Raw genomic sequence first — 14,859 nt, 5'->3', positions numbered from 1 at the left:
AGCAGGGGCTCACATAGAGCAGGGGCTCACACAGGGGAGGGGCTCACATAGAGCAGGGGCTCACATAGAGCAGGGGCTCACACAGAGCAGGGGCTCACACAGGGGAGGGGCTCACATAGAGCAGGGGCTCACACAGAGCAGGGGCTCACATAGAGCAGGGGCTCACACAGGGGAGGGGCTCACATAGAGCAGGGGCTCACATAGAGCAGGGGCTCACACAGAGCAGGGGCTCACATAGAGCAGGGGCTCACACAGGGGAGGGGCTCACATAGAGCAGGGGCTCACACAGAGCAGGGGCTCACATAGAGCAGGGGCTCACACAGAGCAGGGGCTCACATAGAGCAGGGGCTCACACAGGGGAGGGGCTCACATAGGGCAGGGGCTCACACAGAGCAGGGGCTCACATAGAGCAGGGGCTCACACAGAGCAGGGGCTCACATAGAGCAGGGGCTCACACAGGGCAGGGGCTCACACAGGGGAGGGGCTCACATAGAGCAGGGGCTCACACAGGGCAGGGGCTCACACAGAGCAGGAGCTCACACAGGGCAGGGGCTCACACAGAGCAGGGGCTCACACAGGGCAGGGGCTCACACAGAGCAGGGGCTCACACAGGGCAGGGGCTCACACAGAGCAGGGGCTCACACAGGGCAGGGGCTCACACAGAGCAGGAGCTCACACAGGGCAGGGGCTCACACAGAGCAGGGGCTCACACAGGGCAGGGGCTCACACAGGGCAGGAGCTCACACAGGGCAGGGGCTCACACAGAGCAGGGGCTCACACAGGGCAGGGGCTCACATAGGGCAGGGGCTCACACAGGGCAGGGGCTCACATAGAGCAGGGGCTCACACAGAGCAGGGGCTCACATAGAGCAGGGGCTCACACAGAGCAGGGGCTCACACAGGGGAGGGGCTCACATAGAGCAGGGGCTCACACAGAGCAGGGGCTCACATAGAGCAGGGGCTCACACAGAGCAGGAGCTCACACAGGGCAGGGGCTCACACAGAGCAGGGGCTCACACAGGGCAGGGGCTCACACAGAGCAGGGGCTCACACAGGGCAGGGGCTCACATAGGGCAGGGGCTCACACAGGGCAGGGGCTCACATAGAGCAGGGGCTCACATAGGGCAGGGGCTCACACAGGGCAGGGGCTCACATAGAGCAGGGGCTCACATAGGGCAGGGGCTCACATAGAGCAGGGGCTCACACAGGGCAGGGGCTCACATAGAGCAGGGGCTCACACAGGGCAGGGGCTCACATAGAGCAGGGGCTCACATAGGGCAGGGGCTCACATAGAGCAGGGGCTCACACAGGGCAGGGGCTCACATAGAGCAGGGGCTCACATAGAGCAGGGGCTCACACAGAGCAGGGGCTCACACAGAGCAGGGGCTCACATAGAGCAGGGGCTCACAGAGGGCAGGGGCTCACACAGGGCAGGGGCTCACATAGAGCAGGGGCTCACACAGAGCAGGGGCTCACATAGAGCAGGGGCTCACACAGGGGAGGGGCTCACATAGAGCAGGGGCTCACACAGAGCAGGGGCTCACATAGAGCAGGGGCTCACACAGGGCAGGGGCTCACATAGGGCAGGGGCTCACACAGGGGAGGGGCTCACATAGGGCAGGGGCTCACACAGGGCAGGGGCTCACATAGAGCAGGGGCTCACACAGGGCAGGGGCTCACAAAGAGCAGGGGCTCACATAGGGCAGGGGCTCACACAGGGCAGGGGCTCACATAGAGCAGGGGCTCACACAGAGCAGGAGCTCACATAGAGCAGGGGCTCACACAGGGGAGGGGCTCACATAGAGCAGGGGCTCACACAGGGGAGGGGCTCAGATAGAGCAGGGGCTCACACAGAGCAGGGGCTCACATAGAGCAGGGGCTCACATAGAGCAGGGGCTCACACAGAGCAGGGGCTCACATAGAGCAGGGGCTCACATAGAGCAGGGGCTCACATAGAGCAGGGGCTCACACAGAGCAGGGGCTCACATAGAGCAGGGGCTCACACAGAGCAGGGGCTCACACAGAGCAGGGGCTCACATAGAGCAGGGGCTCACACAGGGGAGGGGCTCACATAGAGCAGGGGCTCACACAGAGCAGGGGCTCACATAGAGCAGGGGCTCACACAGGGGAGGGGCTCACATAGAGCAGGGGCTCACACAGAGCAGGGGCTCACATAGAGCAGGGGCTCACACAGGGGAGGGGCTCACATAGAGCAGGGGCTCACACAGAGCAGGGGCTCACATAGAGCAGGGGCTCACACAGAGCAGGGGCTCACATAGAGCGGGGGCTCACACAGGGCAGGGGCTCACACAGGGGAGGGGCTCACATAGGGCAGGGGCTCACACAGGGCAGGGGCTCACATAGAGCAGGGGCTCACACAGGGCAGGGGCTCACAAAGAGCAGGGGCTCACATAGGGCAGGGGCTCACACAGGGCAGGGGCTCACATAGAGCAGGGGCTCACATAGGGCAGGGGCTCACACAGGGCAGGGGCTCACATAGAGCAGGGGCTCACACAGAGCAGGGGCTCACATAGAGCAGGGGCTCACATAGGGCAGGGGCTCACACAGGGCAGGGGCTCACATAGAGCAGGGGCTCACACAGGGCAGGGGCTCACACAGAGCAGGGGCTCACATAGAGCAGGGGCTCACACAGGGGAGGGGCTCACATAGAGCAGGGGCTCACATAGAGCAGGGGCTCACACAGAGCAGGGGCTCACACAGAGCAGGGGCTCACATAGGGCAGGGGCTCACACAGGGCAGGGGCTCACACAGAGCAGGGGCTCACACAGGGCAGGGGCTCACATAGGGCAGGGGCTCACACAGGGCAGGGGCTCACACAGGGCAGGGGCTCACATAGAGCAGGGGCTCACACAGGGCAGGGGCTCACATAGAGCAGGGGCTCACATAGAGCAGGGGCTCACACAGAGCAGGGGCTCACACAGAGCAGGGGCTCACATAGAGCAGGGGCTCACATAGGGCAGGGGCTCACACAGGGCAGGGGCTCACATAGAGCAGGGGCTCACACAGGGCAGGGGCTCACACAGAGCAGGGGCTCACATAGAGCAGGGGCTCACACAGGGGAGGGGCTCACATAGAGCAGGGGCTCACATAGAGCAGGGGCTCACACAGAGCAGGGGCTCACACAGAGCAGGGGCTCACACAGGGCAGGGGCTCACATAGAGCAGGGGCTCACATAGAGCAGGGGCTCACATAGAGCAGGGGCTCACACAGAGCAGGGGCTCACAAAGAGCAGGGGCTCACACAGGGGAGGGGCTCACATAGAGCAGGGGCTCACATAGAGCAGGGGCTCACACAGAGCAGGGGCTCACACAGGGCAGGGGCTCACACAGAGCAGGGGCTCACATAGAGCGGGGGATCACACAGAGCAGGAGCTCACACAGAGCAGGAGCTCACACAGGGCAGGGGCTCACAAAGAGCAGGGGCTCACACAGAGCAGGAGCTCACACAGAGCAGGAGCTCACACAGGGCAGGGGCTCACACAGAGCAGGAGCTCACACAGGGCAGGGGCTCACATAGAGCAGGGGCTCACACAGAGCAGGAGCTCACACAGAGCAGGAGCTCACACAGGGCAGGGGCTCACACAGAGCAGGAGCTCACACAGGGCAGGGGCTCACACAGAGCAGGGGCTCACACAGGGCAGGGGCTCACATAGGGCAGGGGCTCACACAGGGCAGGGGCTCACATAGAGCAGGGGCTCACACAGGGCAGGGGCTCACAAAGAGCAGGGGCTCACATAGGGCAGGGGCTCACACAGGGCAGGGGCTCACAAAGAGCAGGGGCTCACACAGAGCAGGGGCTCACATAGAGCAGGGGCTCACACAGGGCAGGGGCTCACACAGGGGAGGGGCTCACATAGGGCAGGGGCTCACATAGGGCAGGGGCTCACATAGAGCAGGGGCTCACACAGGGCAGGGGCTCACAAAGAGCAGGGGCTCACATAGGGCAGGGGCTCACACAGGGCAGGGGCTCACATAGAGCAGGGGCTCACACAGGGCAGGGGCTCACAAAGAGCAGGGGCTCACACAGAGCAGGAGCTCACACAGAGCAGGAGCTCACACAGGGCAGGGGCTCACACAGGGCAGGGGCTCACATAGAGCAGGGGCTCACATAGAGCGGGGGCTCACACAGAGCAGGGGCTCACATAGAGCGGGGGCTCACACAGAGCAGGGGCTCACACAGGGCAGGGGCTCACACAGAGCAGGGGCTCACACAGGGCAGGGGCTCACATAGGGCAGGGGCTCACACAGGGCAGGGGCTCACACAGGGCAGGGGCTCACATAGAGCAGGGGCTCACATAGGGCAGGGGCTCACATAGAGCAGGGGCTCAGACAGGGCAGGGGCTCACATAGAGCAGGGGCTCACATAGAGCAGGGGCTCACACAGAGCAGGGGCTCACACAGAGCAGGGGCTCACATAGAGCAGGGGCTCACACAGGGGAGGGGCTCACATAGAGCAGGGGCTCACATAGAGCAGGGGCTCACATAGGGCAGGGGCTCACACAGGGCAGGGGCTCACATAGAGCAGGGGCTCACACAGGGCAGGGGCTCACAAAGAGCAGGGGCTCACATAGGGCAGGGGCTCACACAGGGCAGGGGCTCACAAAGAGCAGGGGCTCACATAGAGCAGGGGCTCACATAGGGCAGGGGCTCACACAGAGCAGGGGCTCACACAGAGCAGGGGCTCACATAGAGCAGGGGCTCACATAGAGCAGGGGCTCACACAGGGCAGGGGCTCACACAGAGCAGGGGCTCACATAGAGCGGGGGCTCACATAGAGCAGGGGCTCACACAGGGCAGGGGCTCACACAGAGCAGGGGCTCACATAGAGCGCGGGCTCACATAGAGCAGGGGCTCACACAGAGCAGGGGCTCACACAGGGCAGGGGCTCACACAGAGCAGGGGCTCACACAGGGCAGGGGCTCACATAGAGCAGGGGCTCACATAGAGCAGGGGCTCACACAGGGCAGGGGCTCACACAGGGGAGGGGCTCACATAGGGCAGGGGCTCACACAGGGCAGGGGCTCACATAGAGCAGGGGCTCACACAGGGCAGGGGCTCACAAAGAGCAGGGGCTCACACAGAGCAGGAGCTCACACAGAGCAGGAGCTCACACAGAGCAGGGGCTCACATAGGGCAGGGGCTCACACAGGGCAGGGGCTCACACAGAGCAGGGGCTCACATAGGGCAGGGGCTCACACAGAGCAGGAGCTCACACAGGGCAGGGGCTCACACAGGGCAGGGGCTCACATAGAGCAGGGGCTCACACAGGGCAGGGGCTCACAAAGAGCAGGGGCTCACATAGGGCAGGGGCTCACACAGGGCAGGGGCTCACAAAGAGCAGGGGCTCACATAGGGCAGGGGCTCACACAGAGCAGGGGCTCACATAGAGCAGGGGCTCACATAGAGCAGGGGCTCACACAGGGCAGGGGCTCACACAGAGCAGGGGCTCACATAGAGCGGGGGCTCACATAGAGCAGGGGCTCACACAGAGCAGGGGCTCACATAGAGCAGGGGCTCACACAGGGGAGGGGCTCACATAGAGCAGGGGCTCACACAGAGCAGGGGCTCACATAGAGCAGGGGCTCACATAGAGCAGGGGCTCACACAGAGCAGGGGCTCACATAGAGCAGGGGCTCACACAGAGCAGGGGCTCACACAGGGGAGGGGCTCACATAGAGCAGGGGCTCACACAGAGCAGGGGCTCACATAGAGCAGGGGCTCACACAGGGGAGGGGCTCACATAGAGCAGGGGCTCACATAGAGCAGGGGCTCACACAGAGCAGGGGCTCACATAGAGCAGGGGCTCACATAGAGCAGGGGCTCACACAGGGGAGGGGCTCACATAGAGCAGGGGCTCACACAGAGCATGGGCTCACATAGAGCAGGGGCTCACACAGGGGAGGGGCTCACATAGGGCAGGGGCTCACACAGAGCAGGGGCTCACATAGAGCAGGGGCTCACACAGAGCAGGGGCTCACATAGAGCAGGGGCTCACACAGGGCAGGGGCTCACACAGGGGAGGGGCTCACATAGGGCAGGGGCTCACACAGGGCAGGGGCTCACATAGAGCAGGGGCTCACACAGGGCAGGGGCTCACAAAGAGCAGGGGCTCAGACAGGGCAGGGGCTCACATAGAGCAGGGGCTCACATAGAGCAGGGGCTCAGACAGGGCAGGGGCTCACATAGAGCAGGGGCTCACATAGAGCAGGGGCTCACACAGGGCAGGGGCTCACACAGGGGAGGGGCTCACATAGGGCAGGGGCTCACACAGAGCAGGGGCTCACATAGAGCAGGGGCTCACACAGAGCAGGGGCTCACATAGAGCAGGGGCTCACACAGGGCAGGGGCTCACACAGGGGAGGGGCTCACATAGGGCAGGGGCTCACACAGGGCAGGGGCTCACACAGAGCAGGGGCTCACACAGAGCAGGAGCTCACACAGAGCAGGAGCTCACACAGGGCAGGGGCTCACACAGAGCAGGAGCTCACACAGGGCAGGGGCTCACACAGAGCAGGGGCTCACACAGGGCAGGGGCTCACACAGAGCAGGGGCTCACACAGGGCAGGGGCTCACATAGGGCAGGGGCTCACATAGGGCAGGGGCTCACACAGGGCAGGGGCTCACATAGGGCAGGGGCTCACACAGGGCAGGGGCTCACACAGGGCAGGGGCTCACATAGGGCAGGGGCTCACACAGGGCAGGGGCTCACATAGAGCAGGGGCTCACACAGGGCAGGGGCTCACATAGAGCAGGGGCTCACATAGGGCAGGGGCTCACACAGGGCAGGGGCTCACATAGAGCAGGGGCTCAGACAGGGCAGGGGCTCACATAGAGCAGGGGCTCACATAGAGCAGGGGCTCACACAGGGCAGGGGCTCACACAGGGGAGGGGCTCACATAGGGCAGGGGCTCACACAGAGCAGGGGCTCACATAGAGCAGGGGCTCACACAGAGCAGGGGCTCACATAGAGCAGGGGCTCACACAGGGCAGGGGCTCACACAGGGGAGGGGCTCACATAGGGCAGGGGCTCACACAGGGCAGGGGCTCACATAGAGCAGGGGCTCACACAGAGCAGGGGCTCACACAGAGCAGGAGCTCACACAGAGCAGGAGCTCACACAGGGCAGGGGCTCACACAGAGCAGGAGCTCACACAGGGCAGGGGCTCACACAGAGCAGGGGCTCACACAGGGCAGGGGCTCACACAGAGCAGGGGCTCACACAGGGCAGGGGCTCACATAGGGCAGGGGCTCACATAGGGCAGGGGCTCACACAGGGCAGGGGCTCACATAGAGCAGGGGCTCACACAGGGCAGGGGCTCACATAGAGCAGGGGCTCACATAGGGCAGGGGCTCACACAGGGCAGGGGCTCACATAGAGCAGGGGCTCACATAGGGCAGGGGCTCACATAGAGCAGGGGCTCACATAGGGCAGGGGCTCACATAGAGCAGGGGCTCACACAGGGCAGGGGCTCACATAGAGCAGGGGCTCACACAGAGCAGGGGCTCACACAGAGCAGGGGCTCACATAGAGCAGGGGCTCACAGAGGGCAGGGGCTCACACAGGGCAGGGGCTCACATAGAGCAGGGGCTCACACAGAGCAGGGGCTCACATAGAGCAGGGGCTCACACAGGGGAGGGGCTCACATAGAGCAGGGGCTCACACAGAGCAGGGGCTCACATAGAGCAGGGGCTCACACAGGGCAGGGGCTCACATAGGGCAGGGGCTCACATAGAGCAGGGGCTCACACAGGGCAGGGGCTCACACAGGGGAGGGGCTCATATAGGGCAGGGGCTCACACAGGGCAGGGGCTCACATAGAGCAGGGGCTCACACAGGGCAGGGGCTCACAAAGAGCAGGGGCTCACATAGGGCAGGGGCTCACACAGGGCAGGGGCTCACATAGAGCAGGGGCTCACACAGAGCAGGAGCTCACATAGAGCAGGGGCTCACACAGGGGAGGGGCTCACATAGAGCAGGGGCTCACACAGGGGAGGGGCTCAGATAGAGCAGGGGCTCACACAGAGCAGGGGCTCACATAGAGCAGGGGCTCACATAGAGCAGGGGCTCACACAGAGCAGGGGCTCACATAGAGCAGGGGCTCACATAGAGCAGGGGCTCACACAGGGGAGGGGCTCACATAGAGCAGGGGCTCACACAGAGCAGGGGCTCACATAGAGCAGGGGCTCACACAGAGCAGGGGCTCACACAGAGCAGGGGCTCACATAGAGCAGGGGCTCACACAGGGGAGGGGCTCACATAGAGCAGGGGCTCACACAGAGCAGGGGCTCACATAGAGCAGGGGCTCACACAGAGCAGGGGCTCACATAGAGCAGGGGCTCACACAGGGCAGGGGCTCACACAGGGGAGGGGCTCACATAGGGCAGGGGCTCACACAGGGCAGGGGCTCACATAGAGCAGGGGCTCACACAGGGCAGGGGCTCACAAAGAGCAGGGGCTCACATAGGGCAGGGGCTCACACAGGGCAGGGGCTCACATAGAGCAGGGGCTCACATAGGGCAGGGGCTCACACAGGGCAGGGGCTCACATAGAGCAGGGGCTCACACAGAGCAGGGGCTCACATAGAGCAGGGGCTCACATAGGGCAGGGGCTCACACAGGGCAGGGGCTCACATAGAGCAGGGGCTCACACAGGGCAGGGGCTCACACAGAGCAGGGGCTCACATAGAGCAGGGGCTCACACAGGGGAGGGGCTCACATAGAGCAGGGGCTCACATAGAGCAGGGGCTCACACAGAGCAGGGGCTCACACAGAGCAGGGGCTCACATAGGGCAGGGGCTCACACAGGGCAGGGGCTCACACAGAGCAGGGGCTCACACAGGGCAGGGGCTCACATAGGGCAGGGGCTCACACAGGGCAGGGGCTCACACAGGGCAGGGGCTCACATAGAGCAGGGGCTCACACAGGGCAGGGGCTCACATAGAGCAGGGGCTCACATAGAGCAGGGGCTCACACAGAGCAGGGGCTCACACAGAGCAGGGGCTCACATAGAGCAGGGGCTCACATAGGGCAGGGGCTCACACAGGGCAGGGGCTCACATAGAGCAGGGGCTCACACAGGGCAGGGGCTCACACAGAGCAGGGGCTCACATAGAGCAGGGGCTCACACAGGGGAGGGGCTCACATAGAGCAGGGGCTCACATAGAGCAGGGGCTCACACAGAGCAGGGGCTCACACAGAGCAGGGGCTCACACAGGGCAGGGGCTCACATAGAGCAGGGGCTCACATAGAGCAGGGGCTCACATAGAGCAGGGGCTCACACAGAGCAGGGGCTCACAAAGAGCAGGGGCTCACATAGGGCAGGGGCTCACACAGGGCAGGGGCTCACACAGGGCAGGGGCTCACACAGAGCAGGGGCTCACATAGAGCGGGGGCTCACACAGAGCAGGAGCTCACACAGAGCAGGAGCTCACACAGGGCAGGGGCTCACAAAGAGCAGGAGCTCACACAGGGCAGGGGCTCACACAGAGCAGGAGCTCACACAGGGCAGGGGCTCACACAGAGCAGGGGCTCACACAGGGCAGGGGCTCACAAAGAGCAGGGGCTCACACAGAGCAGGAGCTCACACAGAGCAGGAGCTCACACAGGGCAGGGGCTCACACAGAGCAGGAGCTCACACAGAGCAGGAGCTCACACAGGGCAGGGGCTCACACAGAGCAGGAGCTCACACAGAGCAGGAGCTCACACAGGGCAGGGGCTCACACAGAGCAGGAGCTCACACAGGGCAGGGGCTCACACAGAGCAGGAGCTCACACAGGGCAGGGGCTCACACAGAGCAGGGGCTCACACAGGGCAGGGGCTCACATAGGGCAGGGGCTCACACAGGGCAGGGGCTCACATAGAGCAGGGGCTCACACAGGGCAGGGGCTCACAAAGAGCAGGGGCTCACATAGGGCAGGGGCTCACACAGGGCAGGGGCTCACAAAGAGCAGGGGCTCACATAGGGCAGGGGCTCACACAGAGCAGGGGCTCACATAGAGCAGGGGCTCACATAGAGCAGGGGCTCACACAGGGCAGGGGCTCACATAGAGCGGGGGCTCACATAGAGCAGGGGCTCACACAGAGCAGGGGCTCACATAGAGCAGGGGCTCACACAGGGGAGGGGCTCACATAGAGCAGGGGCTCACACAGAGCAGGGGCTCACATAGAGCAGGGGCTCACATAGAGCAGGGGCTCACACAGAGCAGGGGCTCACATAGAGCAGGGGCTCACACAGAGCAGGGGCTCACATAGGGCAGGGGCTCACATAGAGCAGGGGCTCACATAGAGCAGGGGCTCACACAGAGCAGGGGCTCACATAGAGCAGGGGCTCACATAGAGCAGGGGCTCACACAGGGGAGGGGCTCACATAGGGCAGGGGCTCACACAGGGGAGGGGCTCACATAGGGCAGGGGCTCACATAGAGCAGGGGCTCACACAGAGCAGGGGCTCACATAGAGCAGGGGCTCACACAGGGCAGGGGCTCACACAGGGGAGGGGCTCACATAGGGCAGGGGCTCACACAGGGCAGGGGCTCACATAGAGCAGGGGCTCACACAGGGCAGGGGCTCACACAGGGCAGGGGCTCACATAGAGCAGGGGCTCACACAGGGCAGGGGCTCACAAAGAGCAGGGGCTCACACAGAGCAGGAGCTCACACAGAGCAGGAGCTCACACAGGGCAGGGGCTCACACAGGGCAGGGGCTCACATAGAGCAGGGGCTCACACAGGGCAGGGGCTCACAAAGAGCAGGGGCTCACATAGGGCAGGGGCTCACACAGGGCAGGGGCTCACATAGAGCAGGGGCTCACACAGGGCAGGGGCTCACAAAGAGCAGGGGCTCACACAGAGCAGGAGCTCACACAGAGCAGGGGCTCACATAGAGCGGGGGCTCACACAGAGCAGGGGCTCACACAGGGCAGGGGCTCACACAGAGCAGGGGCTCACACAGGGCAGGGGCTCACATAGGGCAGGGGCTCACACAGGGCAGGGGCTCACACAGGGCAGGGGCTCACATAGAGCAGGGGCTCACATAGGGCAGGGGCTCACATAGAGCAGGGGCTCAGACAGGGCAGGGGCTCACATAGAGCAGGGGCTCACATAGAGCAGGGGCTCACACAGAGCAGGGGCTCACACAGAGCAGGGGCTCACATAGAGCAGGGGCTCACACAGGGGAGGGGCTCACATAGAGCAGGGGCTCACATAGAGCAGGGGCTCACATAGGGCAGGGGCTCACACAGGGCAGGGGCTCACATAGAGCAGGGGCTCACACAGGGCAGGGGCTCACAAAGAGCAGGGGCTCACATAGGGCAGGGGCTCACACAGGGCAGGGGCTCACAAAGAGCAGGGGCTCACATAGAGCAGGGGCTCACATAGGGCAGGGGCTCACACAGAGCAGGGGCTCACATAGAGCAGGGGCTCACACAGGGCAGGGGCTCACACAGAGCAGGGGCTCACATAGAGCGGGGGCTCACATAGAGCAGGGGCTCACACAGGGCAGGGGCTCACACAGAGCAGGGGCTCACATAGAGCGGGGGCTCACATAGAGCAGGGGCTCACACAGAGCAGGGGCTCACACAGGGCAGGGGCTCACACAGAGCAGGGGCTCACACAGGGCAGGGGCTCACATAGAGCAGGGGCTCACATAGAGCAGGGGCTCACACAGGGCAGGGGCTCACACAGGGGAGGGGCTCACATAGGGCAGGGGCTCACACAGGGCAGGGGCTCACATAGAGCAGGGGCTCACACAGGGCAGGGGCTCACAAAGAGCAGGGGCTCACACAGAGCAGGAGCTCACACAGAGCAGGAGCTCACACAGGGGAGGGGCTCACACAGAGCAGGGGCTCACATAGAGCAGGGGCTCACACAGGGCAGGGGCTCACAAAGAGCAGGGGCTCACATAGGGCAGGGGCTCACATAGAGCAGGGGCTCACACAGGGCAGGGGCTCACACAGAGCAGGAGCTCACACAGGGCAGGGGCTCACACAGAGCAGGGGCTCACACAGGGCAGGGGCTCACACAGAGCAGGGGCTCACACAGGGCAGGGGCTCACATAGGGCAGGGGCTCACACAGGGCAGGGGCTCACACAGGGCAGGGGCTCACATAGAGCAGGGGCTCACATAGGGCAGGGGCTCACATAGAGCAGGGGCTCACACAGGGCAGGGGCTCACATAGAGCAGGGGCTCACATAGGGCAGGGGCTCACACAGAGCAGGGGCTCACATAGAGCAGGGGCTCACATAGGGCAGGGGCTCACATAGGGCAGGGGCTCACACAGGGCAGGGGCTCACATAGAGCAGGGGCTCACACAGGGCAGGGGCTCACACAGAGCAGGGGCTCACATAGAGCAGGGGCTCACATAGAGCAGGGGCTCACACAGGGGAGGGGCTCACATAGAGCAGGGGCTCACACAGAGCAGGGGCTCACACAGAGCAGGGGCTCACATAGGGCAGGGGCTCACACAGGGCAGGGGCTCACACAGAGCAGGGGCTCACACAGGGCAGGGGCTCACATAGGGCAGGGGCTCACACAGGGCAGGGGCTCACACAGGGCAGGGGCTCACATAGAGCAGGGGCTCACACAGGGCAGGGGCTCACATAGAGCAGGGGCTCACATAGAGCAGGGGCTCACACAGAGCAGGGGCTCACACAGAGCAGGGGCTCACATAGAGCAGGGGCTCACATAGGGCAGGGGCTCACACAGGGCAGGGGCTCACATAGAGCAGGGGCTCACACAGGGCAGGGGCTCACACAGAGCAGGGGCTCACACAGAGCAGGGGCTCACACAGGGCAGGGGCTCACATAGAGCAGGGGCTCACATAGAGCAGGGGCTCACACAGGGGAGGGGCTCACATAGAGCAGGGGCTCACATAGAGCAGGGGCTCACACAGAGCAGGGGCTCACACAGAGCAGGGGCTCACACAGGGCAGGGGCTCACATAGAGCAGGGGCTCACATAGAGCAGGGGCTCACACAGAGCAGGGGCTCACACAGAGCAGGGGCTCACATAGAGCAGGAGCTCACACAGAGCAGGAGCTCACACAGAGCAGGAGCTCACACAGGGCAGGGGCTCACACAGAGCAGGAGCTCACACAGGGCAGGGGCTCACACAGAGCAGGGGCTCACACAGGGCAGGGGCTCACATAGGGCAGGGGCTCACACAGGGCAGGGGCTCACATAGAGCAGGGGCTCACACAGAGCAGGGGCTCACACAGGGGAGGGGCTCACACAGGGCAGGGGCTCACACAGGGCAGGGGCTCACATAGAGCAGGGGCTCACACAGGGGAGGGGCTCACATACTCACATAGAGCAGGGGCTCACACAGAGCAGGGGCTCACACAGGGGAGGGGCTCACATAGAGCAGGGGCTCACACAGAGCAGGGGCTCACACAGGGGAGGGGCTCACACAGGGCAGGGGCTCACACAGGGCAGGGGCTCACATAGAGCAGGGGCTCACACAGGGCAGGGGCTCACAAAGAGCAGGGGCTCACATAGGGCAGGGGCTCACACAGGGCAGGGGCTCACATAGAGCAGGGGCTCACATAGGGCAGGGGCTCACACAGGGCAGGGGCTCACATAGAGCAGGGGCTCACACAGAGCAGGGGCTCACATAGAGCAGGGGCTCACATAGGGCAGGGGCTCACACAGGGCAGGGGCTCACATAGAGCAGGGGCTCACACAGGGCAGGGGCTCACACAGAGCAGGGGCTCACATAGAGCAGGGGCTCACACAGGGGAGGGGCTCACATAGAGCAGGGGCTCACATAGAGCAGGGGCTCACACAGAGCAGGGGCTCACACAGAGCAGGGGCTCACATAGGGCAGGGGCTCACACAGGGCAGGGGCTCACACAGAGCAGGGGCTCACACAGGGCAGGGGCTCACATAGGGCAGGGGCTCACACAGGGCAGGGGCTCACACAGGGCAGGGGCTCACATAGAGCAGGGGCTCACACAGGGCAGGGGCTCACATAGAGCAGGGGCTCACATAGAGCAGGGGCTCACACAGAGCAGGGGCTCACACAGAGCAGGGGCTCACATAGAGCAGGGGCTCACATAGGGCAGGGGCTCACACAGGGCAGGGGCTCACATAGAGCAGGGGCTCACACAGGGCAGGGGCTCACACAGAGCAGGGGCTCACATAGAGCAGGGGCTCACACAGGGGAGGGGCTCACATAGAGCAGGGGCTCACATAGAGCAGGGGCTCACACAGAGCAGGGGCTCACACAGAGCAGGGGCTCACACAGGGCAGGGGCTCACATAGAGCAGGGGCTCACATAGAGCAGGGGCTCACATAGAGCAGGGGCTCACACAGAGCAGGGGCTCACAAAGAGCAGGGGCTCACATAGAGCAGGGGCTCACATAGAGCAGGGGCTCACACAGAGCAGGGGCTCACATAGAGCAGGGGCTCACACAGAGCAGGGGCTCACAAAGAGCAGGGGCTCACATAGAGCAGGGGCTCACATAGAGCAGGGGCTCACACAGAGCAGGGGCTCACACAGGGCAGGGGCTCACACAGAGCAGGGGCTCACACAGGGCAGGAGCTCACACAGGGCAGGGGCTCACACAGAGCAGGAGCTCACACAGGGCAGGGGCTCACACAGAGCAGGGGCTCACACAGGGCAGGGGCTCACATAGGGCAGGGGCTCACACAGGGCAGGGGCTCACATAGAGCAGGGGCTCACATAGAGCAGGGGCTCACACAGAGCAGGGGCTCACACAGAGCAGGGGCTCACATAGAGCAGGGGCTCACATAGAGCAGGGGCTCACATAGAGCAGGGGCTCACACAGAGCAGGGGCTCACAAAGAGCAGGGGCTCACATAGAGCAGGGGCTCACATAGAGCAGGGGCT

Source organism: Odontesthes bonariensis, chromosome 15 (assembly GCF_027942865.1).
Source record: "Odontesthes bonariensis isolate fOdoBon6 chromosome 15, fOdoBon6.hap1, whole genome shotgun sequence".
Lineage (NCBI taxonomy): Eukaryota > Metazoa > Chordata > Actinopteri > Atheriniformes > Atherinopsidae > Odontesthes > Odontesthes bonariensis.
Note: the sequence above shows the minus strand (reverse complement) of the source record.